Raw genomic sequence first — 23803 nt, forward strand, 5'->3', positions numbered from 1 at the left:
GGCGCACTCTCCTGGGGCGCAGGTGTCTGTTAGTGTCCCCGGGAGCCCGAGGGCATCCCCGCCCTCCTGGGTCCTGCTCCACCTCCCTGCGAGCCCCTTTCCGCCCGCCCGGGAAGGTTGGTGCAGCTCCTGCTCCTCCGGGACGGGGCTCTCCTGTCCTGGGGACACTCGCCCCGGCCTCAGCCCGGCTCCTCGCGGGGCCCCTCCCCCTCGGAGGCCTTTTGTTCCTTTATTTCTTTTTCCCCGTCTTCCTACCTCGATAGAAGCGCGGACTCTCCTCACTGTAGCGGTCCAGCTGGTCTCTCTTTACATCTCAGGCCGAATTCGTAGATTTTCAGGATGGTTTGAAGGTTATCTAGGTAATTTGGTGGGGACAGGTGATTTGGGGACCCTGCTCTTCCGCCATCTTGCCCCTCCCCTCTCTTAAACTTTCAAGCTCCTTCTTCCCTCCTCTGATAGCTGCTCTTGTATTTTTGTCTCTCTAGTCCTAGGACACTGCGCTATCCTCTCTAACTTCTCTACTCTGTGCTCTACCTTTATTAGTAGGTAGAGCTCAAATCACCCAAATTGATTATGCCATCCATTTCCTACTAGGATGATAACTGATACACTTCTCTCAATGGATACAGCCCCAAACCAGGATGTTTGGTTTGTTGATTGGAGTAGATGATTACCAACCCCCACCTCCCACCTCCCTGCTACTTCAGGGTGCCCAGTGCAGGGCATAACCTAGACAACACCTGGCAGGCTTGATTGCAATCTAAAAGATGGTTTTATGTGTGTGTGTGTGTGTGTGTGTGTGTGTGTTATCTTTGTGTGCTTTTCATGAATTCCACAGGACAGATCATTAGCAGCAGAGTTGTTGGGTCAAAGGTTATATATGCTTTTAAACTTTGAAAGAATTTGCCAAATGGTTATCTCCAAGACAGTCTGAATTTATATACTCTCTGTACTTTTGCAGCTGTCAGTTGTAAAACTTTTTTTTTTTTTTTGCAATTTTTATAGGTAAAAATAGTATTTCAGTTTCCCTTTGACTTTACATTTCTCTAATTATAAGTTCAGGTGAGCATCTTTTCTATTGGGTTAATATTTTCCTTACTTATATGGCCCTTGCGTGGTTCATTTCATTGAGCCTCCATCTCTTGGTTTTGGCTCAGGTCATGATCTCAGAGTTGTGAGATTGAGCCCCACATTGGGTTTTGCATTCAGCGGGGAGTCTGCTCAAAATTCTCTCTTGCCCTCCCTCTCCATCTGCTCCTTCTCGGGCTTGGTCATGATCTCTCTCTCTCTCTCAAATAAATAAAATATTTTCCTAACTTATTTGAAAGTACTATTTTTATATCAAGGAAATAGGCTCTTTGTCAGATGTGTAGGAAATATTTTTTCTCCTAATTTTTCATTTCATATGGATGAAATAGGCATCCATGTTTTTATATAGGCAAATGATACCAGATTTTTTCTCCTATAGCTTCTGGATTTTGTGTCAGGTTAAGAAATACTTTTCTGACTTCAAGGTAATAATTGTTAAAATCCTATGTCTACTTCTAGTACTTATTCTTTTTACATGTACTATTTTGACCCATCAGGAATTAACTACTCTATGGAAGAGGTCCAGATTTTTTTTTCCAGATAGCTAGCTAGCTATTTGAAAATATGATTTGGAAATGACTTGATTTGGCAAAGACATTATAATCAATAGAGCTCTTTATTATTTACCATTAATATGGAATACTATCTTTATTATATACTAAACTCGCAAAGGAATTTGGGTCTGTTTTTATATTCTTCGTGTTCTTTTTTTTTTTTTTAAGATTTTATTTATTAATGAAAGACACAGTGAGAGAGGCAGAGACACAGGCAAGGGAGAAGCAGGCTCCATGTAGGAAGCCAGATGTGGGACTCCATCCTGGCACTCCATCCCAGCACTCCAGGATCACGCTCTGAACCTAAGACAGACACTCAACCACTGAGCCATCCAGGCGTCCCTTTTCTTCATGTTCTTTCAATAGTTTGTCTTTCTAGTTGTGCTAGGAAGATTTGTAAGATGGCCTCCATGGATCCTGGTGTTCATACCTTTGTGTAATACCCTCCTCTTGAGAGTGGGCCAGACATGGTGACCTGCTATAAAAGTGATGGGATGTCATGTCAGCAATTAGATTACAAAATATATGACTTCCATCTTACAAGGACTCCTCTCTCTCTCTCTCTCTCTCTCTCTCTCTCTCTCTCTCTCTCACTGACTCTCTCTCATTTGTTTGCTTTGTTGTGAGTTGCCATGTTGTGAGCTGCCCTATGTAGAGGGGATGTGGCAAAGGAAGAGAGAGAGAGATCTCTAGGTTTCAGCCTGTGAGGAACTGGATTTTTCCAACAACCAAACACTTGAGTATGGAAGCAGGTCCTACCTTGTTGAGACTTGAGATGACTGTAGCCCTAGCTGGTACTTTGTAGCCTTGTGAGCCAAGAGTCAGGAAACCCAACTGAACCGTACCCAGACTCCCGATGCCAAAAAACTTTGAGGTAAAATGCCTGTGTTGTTTAAGTCAATGTTTTGGGGAAACTTATTATACAACAGTAGATAATGAATACCCTAGTACTGCAACAAAATGTTTGAGTTCCTATAGTTTTATGTGCTTTAATATTTGTTTTTTAAAAAAAGTCCTTTCTCATTTTATTTTCTCTGGATTCTTTCCTCCTGGCTATTCTGGTATATTTGATCTTCCAGATGAGCTTAATATAGTTTTGTCAAATACCTTGCAAAGTCTTGTTCTTTTTTTAATTGATTTTTTTGAAGGTTGAATTGATAAATTTATAGTTTGGAGTTTTTCTGTATAGGAACATTTAGTCAACTCTCCTTTTATGTGTTCTTAGTAAAGTTGGGATACTTTATTCATATTTATTCTGCACCATTCACCATTAAGATGATTCCTAATTATTTGTTTTGGTTTTTGTAAGATTTTATTTATTTTCTCCTTTATTATGGTTTGTATGTAGGAAAAGTATTCATTCTTATAAATATTTTTTAATTAGCCTCTTAATCTATTCATACAGCCATATTTTTTTAAAGATTTTATTTATTTATTCATGAGAAACACACACACACACACACACAGAGAGAGAGAGAGAGAGAGGCAGAGACACAGGCAGAGGGAGAAGCAGGCTCTATGCAGGGAGCCTGATATGGGACTTGATCCCAGGACTCTAGGATCATGCCCTGGGCCGAAGGCAGGCAGCTAAATTGCTGAGCTACCCAGGGATCCCCCCTTTCGTACAGCCATATAATCTCCAAAGAATGACAATTATGCATCTTCCTTTCCAATATGTAGACTCCTTATTTATTTTATTTGATTACACTGCATTTTACTTCTAGAACAATGAATTATAGCAGTAGTGACACCACCATTTTTTGCTTTTTTTTTTTTTTTGTAAATTTAAATGGAAAGTTGAAAGTTTTACCATCAAAGTTGATGCTGGCTTTTGATGTGATTAGATGTAATAATTGATCTATTTTACTTTGTATCAGGGATGGATGTTGGATTTTTATGTCATTTCTGCATTTATTGAGATGTTTACCTGATTTTTTTCATGTGAATCATTAATACCAGAAGTTATGCTAATAGATGCTCTAGATTCAACCATGCAGTTAATGATGACAGAATGTTCTATCAGGTGAAAGTCTTGTAGCTTCCACTTCTATACAAGCCAGTTTTTGCTTTTGTAATCACCTCTTTACCAAATATCCTCATGTATATAACTTTGTTCTTTGCTAACAATAATAATGGTTTGCACATGTAGGAACTCCTATCTCTCAGCCTCTCTTACATCTTCATATTTATTAATTCATTCTTTAAAAGACTTATTTATTTATTTGAGAAACAGAGAGATGGAGGGAAGGGAGAGACGGGCAGAGGGAGAGCGAGAATCTCAAGCAGGCTCCACACCCAGTGTGGAACCTTATGCAGGACTCGATCTCATAACCCTGAGATCATGACCAGGGCTGAAATCAAGAATTGGATGCTTAGCTGACAGAGCCACCCAGGCACCCCTATTAACTCATTTATAAAAATAATTACAGCAGCCTTATGAAATAGGTATTATTATTATACCTCTTTCACAGATGATAAAGCTGAGGCATTGGAAGGTTAGAAATAACCTGGCTAAGTGAGTGATGGAGCCAAGATGCAAAGCAGACCCACTAGGCCTAGGCACAAACCTGGCAATGGCGACCACCACAGTCAGATATAGAACATTTCCATCACATCCAAAAGTGTCCTCCAGCTTCTGTGCAATCGTCCCCCATCCCACATGGCCCCAGGCAACCGCTGATACTCTTTTATCACTACAGATAAGTTTTCCTGTCCTAGAATTTCATATAAATAGAATCACTTCATGTGCATTTTTTAAATGTCCAACTTCTCTTGCTCAGCACGGTTTCCAGATTCATTCACAGTGTTGCATTTGTTAGTTTGTTCCTTTTTATTTTAAGTAGCATCCTATTATGTGGATTCACCCCAATTTGTTTATCTCTTCACCCCTTCATGGACATTTAGGTGGTTTCTAGCAGCCATGAGCATTTGTTTACATGTACTTTGTGGACATGTTTTTACTTCTCTTGGGTAAATAAGAAAGCATAAAATATGTCTTTCCTTACATCGATATTACACTGTTTTAAGTTAAGATAGAGGCTTGATGTTCATGAGGTATATATCCAAAGTGACTTATTAATGTCTAAATCCACCAAACCACCATTCTATCAAATTTCTCATGTAAAAATGTATGTTATCAATGAAATGTTTAAGTGACTCCATCAGACTCCATGTTAGTGTTTTATTGATGGCCTTTTTAAGTCAGTTTGAAGTCTTTTTGGTTCTTAGTCTGACAGCAATTTTTGATTGAAACTTGGATACTTAACACCTTTTCTCAAACAACAAAAACTTCATGGCAGTCATTTCTTTCTTCTACTTCTAGCTCCAGGCACCACTGGCTCATGTCTGTTGTCTTCCCCAGATATTTCATATAAATTGAATCATAGAATATGTAGTCATTTGTGTATAACTTCTTTTCTTGATTTTTTTATTTATTTGCTTGAGAGAGAGCACATGAGCAGGGGGAGGAGCAGACTCCCCACTGAGCAGGAAGCCTGACTTGGGGCTTAATCCCAGGACCCCAGGATCGCAACCTGAGCCCAAGGCAGCTGCTTAAGTGACTGAGCCACCCAGGCGCCCCTGTGTCTAACTTTTTTACTTATATAATATTTCTAAGTTTTCTCCAAGTGTTTTTCATGTATCAGGAATTCATTCCTTTTGTTGCTGAATAGTATTCCATCATGAGAACATCTCAAATTTTGTTTATCCATTTGCTACCTGAAGAACATTTGAGTCATTTCCAGCTTTTGACTATTATGAATAATTCTTCCATGAACATTCACGTAAAACTAGTAATTTCTCTTGGGTAGGTACTTAGAGTGGAATTGTTAGGCCTATGGTAAGTGTATGTTTAACTTTTTAAGAAACTACAAGACTGTTTTTCCAAAGTGGCCAAACCATGTTATATTCCCACCAGTTTGTGCAAGGATTCCATTTCCCCCACATCCTCCAGAAGTCTTTCAGGCTGCGGGTGGCATATCCCACAAGCAGTGGTTCCTTTTCCATCTCCTCTTTCCCATTTTGCTTCCATCCCACTATACATACCCCATGGTTGTAGTTTGAGTTGTCTACTTGATCCCTGGCTGCAATTTGGATGTTGAAGAGGAATCTGTGTCTCCTTGAATGTGGGTTGTAGTTCTTCCCACACACTGAGCTGTGGTTGGTGCCCTATTTTTTCTCTCTGCTCCGTGTTTTCTCGCATTCCCGATTCCCCCCTCTATTGCATTGCTGCACACTGTTTTCTGCTACCCCCATTATATTTGAAATCTTATCCTCTCATTTGCAATGCTTGCCTACTGAAAGAAAGGTTCACTGTTTGCTTCCTAGATAATATACAATTATGAAAACTGGAATGATTTTTGATATATGGATCGGCTACTCTTTTTAAATAGGTGTAAACTCCTGTAAGTAAAGCCCAAAGATTGTCAGCCTTCTTTACATATATGTAGCATGCTGTCATGAGTTGGCTATCACATTTGTAACTTGCTAGTCCTTGCATTAGCAGGTGTGGCTTATTTAAGAAGGTAGTCTACTACTCACCTGTGGTTGACAGGAAATAGGTGTTCCGCTGCCAAAAAGCCCATCTGCTCCCAGCGTCTGTGGACCGTTCTCAAAGCAAGAGCTGATATGATTCACAATCATTATCTCTCTAGGAAAAAGTGCGGCAGATTGGAGCTACCAGCTGTAGGGGAGGGCACGCCATCACTTGCTTTCCCTGTCTATTTTAGTTGTAAAGGACTGTTGAAAGTGTATTTTAACAAGACATATTCTTTTAGGAAGTTTCCATTGCTCCCTAGGTAGCATCTGCCCTGGGAACCTTGGGCCATATGCTAAAATACGAGGCTTGCATTAAGGTCATTTTATGATCTTGAGTGAGATGTCTATTTTCCTAGAGCTCGTATTTAAAAATCGTCGAGAAGGGATAAATTATCCTCGTGCATTACAGTGTTTTTGGATTAGGTACTAATAAGATTTATAAAGATATTTATACGTGAAAATTCTCACTAAATATATATTCCTTCTATTTTAATGTTGAAAAGATACTCAGGTCAAAATACTCTTACTTATTAAATGTTTTAAAAGAAACTGAGTCTGAGGAAGGCAAGCATGTGATAATAGGTGATGTTTATTTTTTTATTTTTATTTTTTTAATAGGTGATGTTTAAATGATAGATTTATTTTTATTTTTATTTATTTATTTATTTTTTGTCTTGGCCTTCACATCAGTGTTCAGATTTTGGTTTCTTCTTATATATGGAAAATTGTTATAAATGGTTTGTTGAGGATTCTCAATGTGATATGGCCATAAACACAGAACTTTGGCTTTAATAACTTTTTCCTCCCCAACCACACTATATCTTGTCTGCTGGGTATCTTGTCTCTTACTGACATTTTGGTTGGAGTCTCTAACTTCCTGTCATGCTGGGTATGAGGTCAGACCTATGTGGGTGTTTGAAAATTCTCGGAGTCTCTTTTTATTGTGGAGAGTTGTATTTTTTTGTTCATTCTCCTTGAATCTGGGTGAACTTGTGACTGCTTTAATTATCACAAACCCCACAGAAGTAATGCCAGATATGATTTTCGAGGTGAAAATACAAGAGAGCAGTGACACTGATGGTCTGGGAGGTTGAATCAGTTGCCCAAAGCTATGTAGTTTGTAAGTAACAAAGTCAGAATTGTAGGTGTTGTCTGTCTGGCAAGCCCATTGCCACTTCTCTCTCCCACTGTGTCTGTTCAAGAAACTCAAAGCAACACTCTTGTCTCTGGGTTATAGTTTTTAAAATACTTTAATAAATTCATAATGAAAGTTTTAAAAATACATTTTCACTTAAATGGCAACATGGGTGAAAAGCAAGGTTCTTAGGATTGTCCATAGGAAGGTACCTTCATACAATATTTTCTATCTTGCCATTTTTGAGGGGTCAGTTTCTTTTAAATTTCTCTTCAATCCTCATGATGTCCTTATAAAGGATGAGAGAAGAAAGTATCCTTCTTTTTTTTTTCCAAGGACTTTAGACTAGAGGACTTTAGAATGTGATATAGTAGGAAGAGTATAGACTTTGGAATCAGACCAAGGCTCTAAACCTGACTTTGCAATTAAAGATCTGAGTACATTTGGGAAAGTGCCTTAACTGTAAAATTGAGATATTATCATCTCTTTCATAGGATTTGATGATAGATACAGTAAGATTGCATATGAAGAACATTAGTCTGGGAGCCTAGTGTGTTGGAGATGTTCAGTAAATGTTTGGTGCTTCCACTTCTTTTTGTAGCTATAATTATTTCACCAACACTGAGACATTAAGTAAGGCCGAGCATGGATCACATAGAAAAGGTGCTAAGAGCTAATCCTATTTTGAGGGAATTAGACCATTTCTACATAAAGCAATATTGTACAGTGGTATTCACAAACATGGAACAGCCCCTCCCATCAATATGATTTATTGATTGGTATATAAAAGAAAAATTCCAAAGTTCAGGAAAAAAGGGACATGAAGAGACATGGATGGTACAGGGTGGGATGAATCTGGGACTCGTGACTGATTGCAGGATTCCTGCTTTCTGCTGGAATGAGCCAAGGGAAAGTAGAGGAAAATTCATGTAACAGGAGTTGGAATTTGGGTGCAGCCTCCTGGCACGTGTTTATCCTGTACTTCCAATTTCTGGAGGCTGTGCCTACGTGATTTTGCCTGTTGCATACCTCAAATCAATCATCTCTCTTTTTTTTAATTTTAGCGAATTGTGCAATCTTTTTCTTGTTTTTGTTCAGATTTCCTTTGCTTTATCACTGGCAGGAAAAACTTATCCCTTGAGATTTCCTGTGGGACATGATTATTTACAGTAACTGCACTTTAATGAATGCTCGAGGATTTCTTCCTGATTTATCTTTTTTTGTTCATTCTTAACTATAGTTCCTTGGCTTTTGGCTGTTTCTTGGGTGCTTTCAAATAATTATCTTTAAAAATATCTACAACATGAGTGTATGGGTGTATGTAGTATGTATCATTCATCATACATACAGCATTTGTACTTCATTATTTTGTGCATTATAGCTTTATATTATAAACTAATGATTTGCAACGTTTGGCTACTTCAGCCACCATGAACTTGGTTCAGACTCTTAAAATCTTTTGCTCCAGCAACCAGATCAGTCTCTTGTCTGGTCTTCTGGGCCCTCAATTTCTAATCTTCTAACACACGGAAGCCAGAGCTATCTTTTTCTGAAGAGAAAATCTGATCCTATCTGCTTAGCATCTTTCAAGGGCACCATCAGGTCTGGGTAGCAAGATCTGGCCTCAGACTGTCCCTATGGTCCCTCTCATCTGCTCTTACCCGCGCTCCATGTCTTGATCACATTGCCGGCTTAAGAGTTATCTAAAAATCTTTCTTTCCCTGGTTCCTCCTGCCCTCTGCATGTTACTCTCTCTGTTTTGGGAAGGTCATCCTCACTGCATAGCCTCTTTATGTCTACTTCATCCCACTAATTATTTGATCCACCCAATTTAGATGTCCCTTCTCATTGGGGGCCTCTAATGTTCTTGAGTCTGGTTTGTATGCTCCTCTATCACTCCTGTTTGTTGTGCTTATCATGTTACTCCACTCTTCTCTAATTATATGACTGTCCATCAGAGCAGGGGATCTGACTTAGGAGGTGGCACTCAATAAATATTTGTGTCATGAGTGAGTGAATGAAGGCACTTCCTTGAGGCAGTGTGGCCAAGTCGGTAAGGAAGTGGGAGTCTGACTGCCTGGGCCTGATTCCTGGCTCCACCCTTAGCTAGGTGTGTGACCTCTGGGAAGTTACTTCACTTCAATTTCTTAATCAGTGAAATTGAGATAATAAATAGCAAACATCTGCTTATATTACTGTAATGATTAAACAGTAATAGATGTGAACAGTTAGAATGGCATATGCACGTGACACAGTTTCATTTCATGTTAGCTTTTATAATTATTATAAAGTTAAAATTATAATGATAAATTTAAAAAATTGTTTCTATTTCTTACTGCCTAAAGTTTCATCTGGCCACTTAGTAACCAATGTAAAAGGCATAGCATTTGGTGTGGTCTCTTAGCCATTGTCCACTCAGCTCCTTAAGAAAATTCATAAGAATTACTTTATGAAATGCTGGATTTCTACAATTATGCTGCAAATGATTTTGGCTGTAACGTATGATATAAGTATTCTGCCTTATAATTTAATATTATAATTGTGGAGTATCTATCTCATATCTTTGCTTCAGTTTTACTGTGTCCTGAGTAAATAGGTTTTAAGGAATTAGAATCTATTGCAGGCTGAATTTTCTTCTTGGTGACAGAAAGGAGTCCATATTAAAGGTCTTGCTCTGAGAATTATATTTGAGACATTGAGCAGAAATTGGCTAGAGAAAGGTATAGAATTTTTCAAAATAGAAAACACTGATGAAGACTTCGAAGAAAGCTGTTGGAAGCTCATAAATTGGAGGAAGATCATATTTCACTCAAGTCAACAGTGATGGTGTGGTTAGTAATATTTCTCATTTACTGGGTCCAGAAATGAGAGGCAAGTCAGGGTGGGGGAGGGGAAAGAGAGAGAGAAAGGGATGGAAAGGAAAAAGGGGAGGGAGAGGCAGAGAAACTTGGAAGGAATATTTTTCATAATAAATCACAGAGTCTGCCTATAAATCACACTTTTAAAGGAGATCAAATGTAGCTGAAAGTGCTTGCCGGGTCTTTGGACACGAAGGTGCTGAGAATCCAGAAAAGCTCTGTGAATCTTAGCCTCCAAATGAGGAGTTTCAGCATGAATTCAAATTGCTTAGACCAGAGGGAGAACCAAGATTAGAATAAGCAGCAATTCAGAAATGCTAGAGGTTAGTAACTGAGCTAACTATGCCAAGGTAATGATATGGATGATATGGGATGTTTGCAGGTGACCTTCTGAAGCATGTACATTTTCATTATTTTAAGAAAAACATTAATTAAATGAAAATCATATTGTATCATATTTTCTTGGACTTCACTTTATTTCTGTCTGTAGGAAACAGCTTTTTGGATAGAGAGACAGTGTTCAATGTGATACCAACGACGTGAAGGGATGAGTAGGAAACATGTCCTTGCTTGAAGCAGTGTATATGGGCTTTAAGTGCTCTCAAGTTGCTGGCCCCTGCAAGGACCCCTGGGTCCTCCTGCAAGCCAATGACCTAGAGGGCACTTCCAACTTCCCTCATGCTATATCTATAATAGTAAGCTTACAAAGTAAACATACTCAGTTTTACACGTGTCATAATTGTGATCTGATGTCTTCATATTTAATGGAAGTTTAAAGTGCATGTGGCTATTTAGGGTTGGGGCTTCTTTTAAAGTTGTGTGATACATTACAAACATCGTGTAGTTTCACAGCAGGTAGTAAGGTGGACCCTAGACCTTGCCGTGTCATGGAGCCTGTATAAACTTTACCTTACTCTATAATCTCATTCTTCTTTCTATCTCCTGCTAAGAGACTGAGAGATCAAGTCCTGCAAGAGGGGCTAAGTTGTATTACAATTCAGTGAGGTGATGCACAGAGGTCCCATAACCTAGTTCATGGCACATAGAAAGTGATAGATGGACATTAGTTGCTCTTACTTTTGTCATTATTGGGAGAGGTATTTGTCTTTGCAATATGGTAGACACTGTGCTGGGTTGTTCATAATTATTATCACATCTATACCTCAGAAGGTCCATAAGAAATAGGTGCATCATTTCTAGATAAAGAAATGGGGGGCAGAGTTCAGGAAGATGAACGAGAGAGTGAAGGGCAGAGATAGCATGTAAGCCAGGGTGTCCCAGCACTGGAGTCCTTTCTTTCACATCTCTTGCTGATTTCTGTGCTTCCAAAAGAGGCTAAGCAAAGTTTAGTATGAGGGGACCTTAGAAAAATAGTCTTCTGTTCACCCTCCAGTTTCTAGCTTTTATATTTAAGTAAATTGATCAACAAGCTGGTGTTCATATTAAATGTACTTATATGCGTACCTGCATGTATGTATTTATCCGTACATATCTTTTTCCCATCTAAAGGCAAGTATATTTTCATTAAAGCAAATTCCCACATCTCTAAGTATATTTTTCCTGGAATTTCGTTATACAGTTGGAAACCTGTTCACTGAAGATTCTGGCCACAAGATTTAACAAACATCCCATTCAAACAACAACAGGACTGAAAACAACAACTGCTTAAGTAGCAAATTTAACAAATTTGGATTTAATAATTTTGAGTTAACAGTTCACTGATGTAAATCCTAGACATTTGATTTGAAACAAAACGTAAGAGTCTATAGCAGTTTTCAAACCTGTCTGCACATTAGAATTGCCTGCACAGCTTTAAGACAGTAATGACCACAACAGCATCAGTAACTACCCCATGCCTGGGATTCCCTTCCAAGAAAGTCAACTGGTCAGAGAATTGGTATCGTTTAAAAACTCCCCAGGTGACTCTGTTCGGCAGCCATGGCTGAGATTTTGGTCTAAAGAATGAGCAGGAACATCCAACTGAACAAGCCAATTGCTGAAATGAATTGAGTACACAGGAATTAAAAAAGTCAATGCCTGCATTTGTCCAGCATCCACTAAAGAATCTTGCTTTGAACTTGAACCCACTTGAGAGGCCAACCCCTTGCTCCAGAGCCACTTGTCTGAAGATTGGAGGCTGTTTCCTCATTCTCAGTCCACCTGGAGTCAGCAGTCATGGTTTCTACCTTCCTGAAACTGGTCTTACTAAGCCTCAATCAGTAATTCATGCCACATATATTAATATATAATCAATACACAATCTATTATATAATAATATAGTAACATAATCTAATCAGCGCATAATATACAAAAATCTTAATATATCAGAGATTTACCCAAAGACCTCCTCAACAGTGCTGTGAGTCATCAGCAGTGCTACTTAAGAACTGATATTTAGGAATTGATGAGATTATAGAGCCAAATAAAGATTTGGAGGTTACTTTGTGCTGTGCTTTTCAAGTTAGTTTTTTAAAAAAGCAACACGTCCCTTTGGACGTGTTTGGGAAGTCTATTTGAAATGTTAGTGTGTAGTAAGAGAGGGTGGAGCTGCTTTGCTTGAGTGATCGTGGTGATGGGGGACTGAATCTTGATTGCTGGGTTCTGTGTGCCTTTCAGTCTACCCACTCTTGGGGGATAGCCTTTGTAGATTTACTCAGACCCCTTGTTTCTCTGAGAAGCACAGTTTGAAAATCATCCATCCAGTCTGGATCTCTTCCAGATAGAACATGGACATGCCTGCTGCCTTTCAGAAGTTTCTAGGTTTTGTAAATACAAATACCTATCCATGGTAAAATATTATAGCTCACAAGCTCACAAGCTCATATTTACATGTTTATTGCATGCCAGGCATCTTTTCCCCAAATAGTGCTGTAAGTGTGGCTATTATTACTCTTATTTTATGGATGGTGACAGAGAAGCAGGAGATACTATGTCACTGGCCAGTGTCCCACAGCCAGGTAGTACACTTAGGAGCTATGCTCTTAATTAGCAATACCCTGCTTGATATATACATGGTACGTATATCATGTCTTCATGAAAATATGTTACATAACCAAAAGATCTAATTTAGAAATAGTAGCTCATCATGTCATTGCCACCAGAGATACAGCAGTAAGCCAAAAAGTGTCCCTGCCTTCATGGGCCCGGTTGAGAGACAGACAATACACCTAATAAAGAAATAGGATGATTAAGATAAGGAATGATGTTATTAAGAACGTATGACAGGGTGGGGCCCCTGAGTGGCTCAGTCAGTTAAGAGGCTGACTCTTGGTTTCGGCTCAGGTCATAACCTTCGATCTCAAGGTCCTGGGATCGAGCCCCACGTTGGTCCATGCTCAGCAGGGATTCTGCTCATGGATTCTCTTCCTCTCTCTGCCTGTGCTCCTCCACTTGCTCATGCACTCTCTCTCTTTCTCTCTCAAATGAATGAATGAATTAATGAATGAATGAATTTTAAAAACAAAGAAGAAGGTACGACAGGATAAAACCATAAGAATGGCTGTGGGGAGGTACATTCAGCTTCCAATCGACTTACTAGAACTCACTGCTCAAAGGGTGGTCGGCAGCCTAGGAGCATTGGTGTCACTTGAGAGATGGTTACGAAGGCAGAGTCTCAGGAACTACCTCAAACCTACCCCATAATCAGAATCTGTACTTTAATGAGCTCTCCAGGTGATTCACGTGCACATAAAAGTTTGAGAAGCATTGAAATAGCAGACACCAAGTTTCTGTTGCTAGTGGCTGGGATTCACTCTTTCTCTCCCTTCCATTCTCTCTCTCTCTGTCTCCCCCCCTCTCTCTCACACACACACTGAGTAAATGTATGTAAGTGGAAAATAAAGACTTTGCATTTTGAAATATAATATAAAAACATTCCCACTTTTATTGGCAGCATATTCTCAGGAACTTCATCATTTATAAACAGTATTTTCTCATAGGACTAATGATATAATTGGGGGTTATACTGCTGATTCACCATGAAATGATTCATTGCACTGACCAAAACATCATAAAAGAAGAGCTATAAGTAAGATTTCTACATCCTCTTTTGAAATACACAATTTAATGCTTCAACTCCAATAAAACAAATCAAAATATACTGTGAGGTTAATTACATAAGGAGCTTTAAAAAATTTGCTGCAAAAATATGTACAGTATATAAAAATGCAACCTCAGTGTAAATTTGCTTTAAATTAGTATGGCAATTACAAGCATTATTTAAACATTTAATTAAATAATTGTCTTTGCATTTTGAAGGGAAGATTCACAATTATCCGGGTCAGTTAATAAACCATCTGATTTTATTTAACCTTTCTCTCTGAGGAAAGTTCCCTTTAACAAGTACCTCTCAGAATCATCCCAATTACCTTACAGCTTTAAGAAATTACCGCTCAGAATATTGAGGTATTATTTCAGTAAAGGGTATGGCACGTTTCTCCCTAAAATCATTTAGAAAACTGAAAACTACCCAACATTCCCCTACTTTGCACTGCCCTTCTCATTTTCCTGAGAAAATTTCTTGCACAGAGAAATTCAAACGGAAGTCACTGGTCAAAAGGAAGTATCAAAGAACTCAAGTCCTTTGAAAGCCAGCTGAAGGGTCATTGGTGAGGGCGACCAACTCATCCCAGTTTGCCTGGTATTTTCCCAGGCTTAGCTCTGGAAGTCTCAAATGCCAGGAACCCTCACAGTCCCTGGAAAACTGGAAGGGTTGGTCATTCTAGGTCACTAAGGATGAATCTGAAAAAATGAGTCTCAACATAATTATCACAAAATTGTGAGCTCAATATTGTACTTTATTTTGCTCCTTTTTAAACAAAGATTTTTACTTATTTATTTGACAGAGAGAGCACAAGCAAGGGGAGCAGGAGGCAGAGGGAGAGGGAGAAGCAGACCCCCTGCTGAACAGGGAGACCTGATTAGTGGGTGGGGGACAGGGAGGGTGGAGCTGGATCCCAGGACCCAGGGATCATGACCTGAGCTGAAGGCAGATGCTTAACCAACTGAGCCATCCAGGCTCCCCTCTTTGGCTACTTTCAATGTAAACTCCAAAAGATAGTTAACACAATATTGAATAGTATCAGATGTTAATTCAATAGCATCAAATGAATGGGACAGATATTTGGTGAAAGGATACATAGAAATTACCATGTTTTTCTCAACAGCATGAGACAAGGTGAAGAAAAGAAAGCAGAAAAACAGATGTAACTTTCACTATTCACTAGACCACTGAGCTCCAAAATAAAGGTAAATGGAGAAAATATTAGAGTTTCTATTTTGTTTTAAAGATTTATTTATTTATTTATGATAGACATAGAGAGAGATTGAGAGAGAGAGAGGCAGAGACACAAGAGGAGGGAGAAGCAGGCTCTATGCTGGGAGCCTGACCTGACGTGGAACTCGATCCCGGGACTCCAGGATTGCGCCCTGGACCAAAGGCAGGTGCTAAACCGCTGAGCCACCCAGGGATCCCCTAGAGTTTCTATTTTTATTTAATTTTTACTAATACTGAAAAATTATTAAAAAAAAAACCTTAAAAACATAAACTAAGCTTTACTGCTATGTAATATGCTGATTAATGCTACTGTCTTCAGTGGGTCAGGAAGTCCGGGAATGTGTGCCACTGGGAGGAAAGAAGGGTCAACAGCATTTCTTTCCACCATTGGTCTATTTTTGAGAATTTGGGGACATATTATCAGTTACATGCTACGGGAAGTCATTTTTCTGTTAATTTATAAAAATAAGACCTTCAAATATAGAGTGTGTAATACATTGTATTTGAGATGGAGTGTATCAAGCAGCGTTTGTTGAATAACAAACCACTTCAAAACGTAGTGGTTTAAAACAGCAAGCTTAATTCTTTCTCATGATTCTGTGGGTAGGCTGAGTGGTTCTTCTGGTCTGAGCTGACTCATATGGAGTTGCATGGTTTAGGATATCTTCACCTACAAGCTGGCAGGCTGCGGAGTGGGGCAGCTCAGCTGGGATGATCCAGCTCTGCTCTACATGGTCTCTCTCCTTTGGCAGACTAGTTTGTACATCTCATAATCAGTGAAGAGTAAAGAGCAGAAAAGAGGGAGGAAGCTCAGTGCACAAGCACTTTTTAAGCCTTTGCTTACATCATCTCTGCTAATTGCCCACTGGCCAAAGCAAGTCATATGGCCAAGTCCAGCTTCAAAGGTTAGAGAAAAATATTTTGCCTTTCGATGGGAAATTCTGCAAAACCACACTACAGGGATGGTCAGAATTTATGTCTACTTGGCAAGCAATCACAGAGGTGGAACTATTAAATCATGAAAATATTTTGTAATGCAGAGTAGTTCCTGCCTTAATTTCAACCAAAGTAGTTACAAGACGCATTAAAAGATAGCATGCATCATACAAACAAGACAGATTTGCTCACTTTTCTTGTAAAGATAAACCATTGTTAGAACCATGCTGTATAGCACATGTTTTTGTTATTTATTCATGAGAGACATAGAGAGAGAGAGAGGCAGAGACACAGGCAGAGGGAGAAGCAGGCTCTGCGCAGGGAGCCCCATGCAGGACTCGACCCCAGGACTCCAGGATCACGCCCTGGGCCGAAGGCAGGTGCCAAACCGCTGAGCCACCCAGGGATCCCTCAGCACATATTTTTTTTTAAAGATTTTATTCACCTATTCATAAGACACACACACACACACACACACACACACAGGCAGAGACATAGGCAGAGGGAGAAGCAAGCTCCTCCAGGGGTGCCCAATGCAGGGCTCGATCCTGGGATCACACCCTGAGCCAAAGCCATATGTTCAAACCACGGAGCTGCCCAGGCATCCCATATAGCACACACTTTTGACACATAAACACACTTACTTTGTCCCTTCGAAGTAAATATGACATTTCAACCATAACAAAGCACCTATTTTTCAAGAAACTTGTGGTATGTAAAAGCCTTTTGAGACAGTTGTTCAAAAATACTTCCAATGTGAAATTATTTTATTCCAAAAATGGATATTGACATCGTGCAAGTAAATCTAAGATAATATTCATCACTTAGTGTTGTGCCCAAGATTACGCATCCAGGAAACCACCAAGGAGCTGACACCGATGCAAACACTCAAGGGTTTATTTAAAAGCTCGAGCTTGGGCCCAAGTATACCTGACACAGCAGAGCAGGGACTTGGACCCCGAGGTGGGTTTCAGCTGAGTTTTATGGGCTGGTCTAGGGGACCTCCAGAAGGGGGGGAGGAATTTCTCAAGTTCTGTTTACATTCTGATATGGGGCTTGCAAGGGCATGATATGGGGCTCTCAAGGGCATTACGCTCTGTTCTCATTCTAATATGGGGCTTTCTAGGGTGTTAAGCTGTAAACTCTTTTTTTCCTGTAACTGAAGTAATATAAATTTCAGCTGTTATTCACAGGGGCCTGGGATGGCTGTACTTGTGCTAACGCTGACCTGAAGGTGGAATGGCCTTTAGTTTTCTCAGCCTCCACACTTAGAACTGTGCTTCTCAAAATTTACATTCTTGTGGATATACTAAGAGGAGCAGATTAACACAAAATAGATGGCTCCGACCAGAGCCACTTTGAGATAAGTGCTTATTGTTATTTTGGGCTGCTATTGTTTACAGGAATTTGTTATACAGCAACAGATACATAATACAAAGTTAATTGGTTATTGTTCTTTAAAGCCATGCTTCCGGTGATTATTTTCTTCATATCAAGCATCTTAATGTTCACATGTTAATAATAAATTGTTTCAAAATAACTCTTTGTTATGTTTCACTGTTTGTTTGATATAAACGGTCCTCGGATATCTCAATAGGACCAAGAGCTTTGCAGTTTCCATATGCCAGATAATGTAAACGACAGGGCTTAGATTAAACATTTAATTAAGACACAAGTAGCTTTCCTTTAGGCATATTAAAAGTGTCATTAGAAAAATGGCAAAAGACTTAAACTTAGCATGACTACAAATTATTGAATTTATATTTTTAGTGAAAACTTCTAAGTTTTTTTTAAAAAAGGATTTAGTTTATTTATTTTACAGAGAGAGCGGCGGTGGGGGGAGGGGAAAGGGAGAGGGAGAGAGTCTCAAGCAGACTCCCTGCTGAGCACTGCACCAGACTTGGGGCTGGATCCCACCACTCTGAGACCACGACCTGAGCTGAAACCAAGAGTCAGATGCTTTAACTGACTATGCCACTCAGGTACTCTACTTCTAAAGATTTTCCCAATTCTCAGTTTTTGAATTGATTGTTTCAGTTAAAACCTCTAAATTATTTATGGCTATGTCTTACTAGAAGCCTTAATTTCTAGAAATTATTTATATAATGAATAAATAGCTGCCATTTTTTGAGCACTTAATGGTTGTGCTGAGCCCTTTCTGTTCATCCCTTCATTTAGATTAGAAGAATTAGAAGAGCTTGACCTACATAAAGGAAGGCAATCACCAGCAATAGATTTTATCCAGAAAGCAGGACCAAAAACAAAGAGTAAAATAGAGAAATACAAAATGACATTACTTTCTTCTTGATGGTTCTTTGAAGAGCATTCATAAGCCTTCATTAAAATATTTCTTTTAAAAAAAGATTTTATTTATTTGAGAAAGAGAGAACGAGAGAGAGAGAGAGAGAGAGAGAGAGAAGAAGATTCCGGACTGACCTGAGAGTCTGGCTTGGGATTGGGACCCAATCCTGGGACTCTGGGATCATGACCTGAGCTGAAGGCGGATGATTAACTGACTGAACCACCCAGGTGCCCCTAAAATATTTCTTTTTATTCTATATTTCATTTTTCTTATTGAGACAATTAAAACATTTTGTCCTTTAACTGCCATCCCATTAAATTTAAAAAATATTTCACCTTAAAAAGAAGTAATTTGTAGTTTAAGTTTTAAAAATTATAGTGTTAATATTTTTAAATACACAATGGAAGCTTAAGGGTTTTTTTTTTAGCATAGTAGATAATAAAATTGGAGTTTGGTAATTAATGTTAGGTTCATTAGTGAGCAACTTTATCATGAAAATAAAAGAATTATAAAAAGATGAATCTACCTTCGAAAGTTTAAAGTACTATTTTATCTCTTTAATCACTTATATTTTTTCAATTGAATGCTTCTATTTTTAAAAGAGCTATAACTCTATGTTGAATGTGATAATTGGCTAACACTCATTAGATAATTTCTAAAGATTGAGACTGTTAACATCATTTTAACAAAAGTCTCCTAATTCTTAAATATTTATTTTTATTTTTATTTTTCTTTAAATTTGTTTTTCATGTTGGATATTCTCAGAAGCATGTAGCACAGAGCCATTCATTTTTCCTGGGAAGGTTGGGGAAATTTCCAGTCAGGAGATGGTTTTTCAAGCTGGGTCTTAAAAGTAAGTAATCAGAAAAAAAAAATAAGTAAATGGATGGCTTTGGGAATGGTGTTCTTAAGGGTGAGATAATAGCAGGTAGGAAAACAAAGAGTTGATTTTCTCTATACTAGCAACAGACAACTAGAAAATAAAATTTAAAAACTATACCATTTCTAATGCCATCAACTATCATAATATAGTAAGAATAAGTGTAACAAAATGTGTGTTAGATAGTCGATATTTGTATCTTAATCTTATATTCTGTGATCTCACCAAATTCATTTACTAATTCTTGTAAGTTAAATTTTTTCTTACAATTTTCTACATAAAAACATACCAGCTGTTTAAATATAAAGTTTTGGTTCTATCCATTTGTCATTCTGTTTATTTATTTTTCTTGTCCTAGTGAACTGGCCGTTACCTCCAATATATTGTAAACTACAAAAACATTGCTGAGAGAAACTGAAATACATCTAAGTAAATGATGAACTATGTCATATTTGTACATCGGAAGTCTCAAGATTGTTAAGATATCAATTCCCCAAATGATTGTAATTAGAAAGAGAGAGCAGGGAGGAGGACATGGATATACATTTGTCACAGCTCACAGAACTATACACTTAAAATCTGTGCAGTTAATTGTATATAGATTATATTGCCAGACAGTTAATTAAATGAAATCAAATCCAACTGAGAGATTGAAAGGCAAGCCACGGGATGAGAGAAAACTGACAAGGACATGCATCCTAAATATATATTTTAAAAAAGTCTTCCTAGACCTCATTAAGAAAATACAGATAATAAAATAGAAAGTGGCAAAAGACTCAAACAAGACCTCCCATAACAGAATTTTGAAATGGCTGATACATTTATTAGATGGGGTTTAACATCATGGAAATGCAAATTAAAACCATAAAGAAATAGTACATATTACCAGAATGGAAAAACTTTAAAAATTGATGATGCCAAATGTTTTGGTAGATGTGAAACAACTGGAACTCTCATTACCAATAGCAGGAAGGTAAACTCAATAACCATTTTGGAGAGTTGTTGGGTAGGTAGTATCTCCTAATGCTGAACCTCTGCATACCCTTTGTATGTGTGTGTTTTTTTTTTAATACCCTTTGGCCTAGCAATCCCACTCCTAGTTTTATATCCAATACAAATGTGTGGGTAAGCTCACCAGAAAACATTTACAGGTATATTCAGAGCAAGTTTATCCATAGTAGCCCAAAACTGGAAATAATCCACATGCCTACCAACAGTAAAATAGATGCATACATTGTGGTACATTCTTCATACACAGCAATGGGATGTGCATATGATTCGTACTCCTAAAAACAGAGATGAATTTTGCAAAAATAATGCAGAGCTAAAGAAGCCAGATACAAGATCATAGACTGCGTAATTCAACTTATATAGAAGTTTACAAAATAGGCACAACTAATTTGCTGTGTGAGGTTTTAGAATAGTGGTTATTTTGGGGGGAAATGGGTACTTATTGAGAGACAATATCAAGGAGTCATCTGGGAAATGGAAAAATTCTTACATTGATCTAGATGGTGGTTAAACAGGTGTATTTTCACTTTGTTCAAATTTTTTAATTGTCCACTTATGATTTGTGCATTTTTCTATTTGTATGCTTTGTTTCAATAAAAAGTTTATATTACATTAAAATAAAAGGACTAATGAAGGCCCAAGGCAGTGAGAATAGACATGAGGGGGAAAACTACTTGATATTAAGGATAATTCAGAGGTGAAATCCACAGGCTTTGGTGATTGGTTTTGAGGAAGCCAGAGGTAAAAGATGGGGCCAAGATAGTCTGGAAAAAGGCAGTTGATACAATTTATGGAGATTGAAATATCAATAGTGGAGGAATTTGAGGTGAGGAGTAAGAGGGGGTATTGTGGGTAGTATGATAATATGATGCAAGTACTGAGCTAAGAAACTCCGAGAACACGAAGATGCCAGGAGGTCATTGAAAGTACAGGTCTAAAGCTTAGAAAGAGGTCAGGGATAGTGATATTTTTACCATTATCATGGGAGATATTTAAGCCATTCTTTTTTATGGATTTCATCTTGACTTCATTCTACAATTTAATGTATATAAATTTTATCTCCGACATTTCTGATTGCTCCTTCCTTATATACAACCTCATATGTTTGTGTATTGGTTGGGTGGAAGTTTCTTACTTTACCTGGCTTCTTGAATAAAAACTCTTAATTGTTTTGAATATGATTTTAGGTATTGTCTCCTTATTTTGACAACATTTATGGTTGTGCAGTCAGTCCACTTGAAATTTGTTTTGTGTTCTACAGTTAAAATGCCTTTTTCTGTGCTTGAGACTTTTTGAGTTTCTTAGATGTATATGTTTCTGGTTTTCATCAAATTTGGAAAATTTTTATTGTTTTTTCTTTCCCTTTCTTTTCTTCAGGATCTCCAATTACATGAATGTTAGGCTGCTGAGGTCCCACAGTTAACTGATGCTCTGTTTATTTCTCTTCCCAGTGGGTTATTCCATTTCATAACCCACTGGATTATGGGGGTTGTTGGATTGCTTCTGTTCCTGTGTCCTCAAATTAACTACTTGTTTCTTCTCATTGTCCAATCTGATGCTAATGCCATCCCGCTGATGGAATTTTCATTAAGACATCGTTTTTTTTTTTCTAGAAGTTGGATTTGGATCATATCAATAAGTCACATCTCCACTTACAACATATAATTTTCCCTCTATCTTCTTGGACATACAGAATATAGTTACAATAACAGTTTTAATGTCCTTATCTACTAATTCTATCATTTCTATCCCTATCATTTCTGGATGTTTTCCTATTGATTGGTTTTTCTTTCATTACCGGTGTCCTATTTTCTGCTTCTATATATACCTGGTAATATTTGATTGGATGTTACTCACTGTGAGTTTTACCTGTTGGGGTGCTGGATATCTTTTATTCTCATAAATATTCTTGAGTTTTATTAAGATGCAGCTATGAAAACAGTATGATTGTTTCAAGGCTTACTTTTAAGCTTCGTTGAATGAGACCAGAGCACCCTTTAGTTTAGGGCCACTTTTGCACCCCTACTGAAGTAATTACCTTCTGATTATTCTGCTCAATACCTCATGGATGATGAGATTTTTCCACCCTGGCTTGTAGAGACCTGAACTATTCCCAGGCTTTATGAGCTGCCAGTATTTGCTCCCTCTGCTCCTTTTGAGTGGTTCTTTCCCTGTCCTCCAGCATTTTCCTCACAGACATGCATTGATCATTATTAAACTGAGGACTGAGGGGGGCCCTCTGCAGATTGCTAGAGTTCTCTCTTTGTGTAGCTCCCTCTCTGGAGCATTCTGCTCTGTGAATTCCAATTGCCTTGGTTTCTCTAGACTAACGGTGTCTGCCCTATCTCCATCTCCTCAAGTTGACCACTAGGCTCCACCTGGGTTCCCTCCCTCCGGGCAGTAGTCTGGAGCACTCATAGGACTCAGCTCCCCTCTCTCAGGAAGCATTGACCTATGTTTTCAGAATCCAATGTCTAAAAGTCATTGTTTCATATTGTTTTCTGATTTGGGGGGCTGTTTCTGGTGAGAGGGTAAATCTTGTCCCTGTTACTCCATCTTGGTCATAAGCAGAAGTCCAGATGTCTTTTCCTGCAAACATTTTTTTCCCCTTTCTTATAAAAGAATGTAGAGAGTAACTTGTCTCAACCTTTTCCATTGACAGTCTCATAAATCTTACCGCTTTCTATTTATGAATAGGTAGTAGACAGGCCACACCTGCATGACTTTCTTCCCTAGGGAACCAAAGGAAGCATGACTTACATTTCTAGTATCTGCTATCATTGAATTCTATCTGTGTGACTGATACTATTTCTTGAAAGAAAGTTTAGTTATAGCTCTCCTTTCTCTCTCTCTTTTTTTAAATATCTTCTTCAGCGTTTCTAATGCTATCTGATCAAAATACTGAATTTATACGGATGACTGTTCATTGCCAGTGGCCAAGAGTACAGATGTTAACATTGATCAAAGTTGGATGTGAGTCCTGGATCAACTACCAAATAACATTCCTTGAGCTCTTTCCACCTGGCCAGAAACTATGATAAGGGTCTTTATATATATACTGGCTCACTAAATTCTCAGGACAACCTCATCTAATACCAAAGTTGGTACTATTGTTACAATTTATAGTATGACGACCAACATCAGAATGCTGGGGTTGAATCTTGGTATTACCCCTAAATAACTTTGTAATGATGGGTAAGTTCTTTAACTTCTCCAAGCCTTGGATT

General features: G+C 38.3%; 1 protein-coding gene and 1 pseudogene across 1 annotated transcript in view; one reads left to right on the forward strand and one right to left on the reverse strand.

The window, feature by feature from the left end:
- The window catches only part of LOC129502007 (40S ribosomal protein S26-like), a 57073-nt pseudogene extending 50789 nt beyond the window's left edge, over positions 1-6284 (reverse strand).
- The window catches only part of BACH1 (BTB domain and CNC homolog 1), a 134881-nt gene that overhangs the window by 56709 nt on the left and 54369 nt on the right, over positions 1-23803 (forward strand). The gene's annotated exons all lie outside the window — the stretch shown is intronic.

This window comes from Nyctereutes procyonoides, unplaced genomic scaffold, assembly GCF_905146905.1.
Source record: "Nyctereutes procyonoides isolate TBG_1078 unplaced genomic scaffold, NYPRO_anot_genome, whole genome shotgun sequence".
NCBI lineage: Eukaryota > Metazoa > Chordata > Mammalia > Carnivora > Canidae > Nyctereutes > Nyctereutes procyonoides.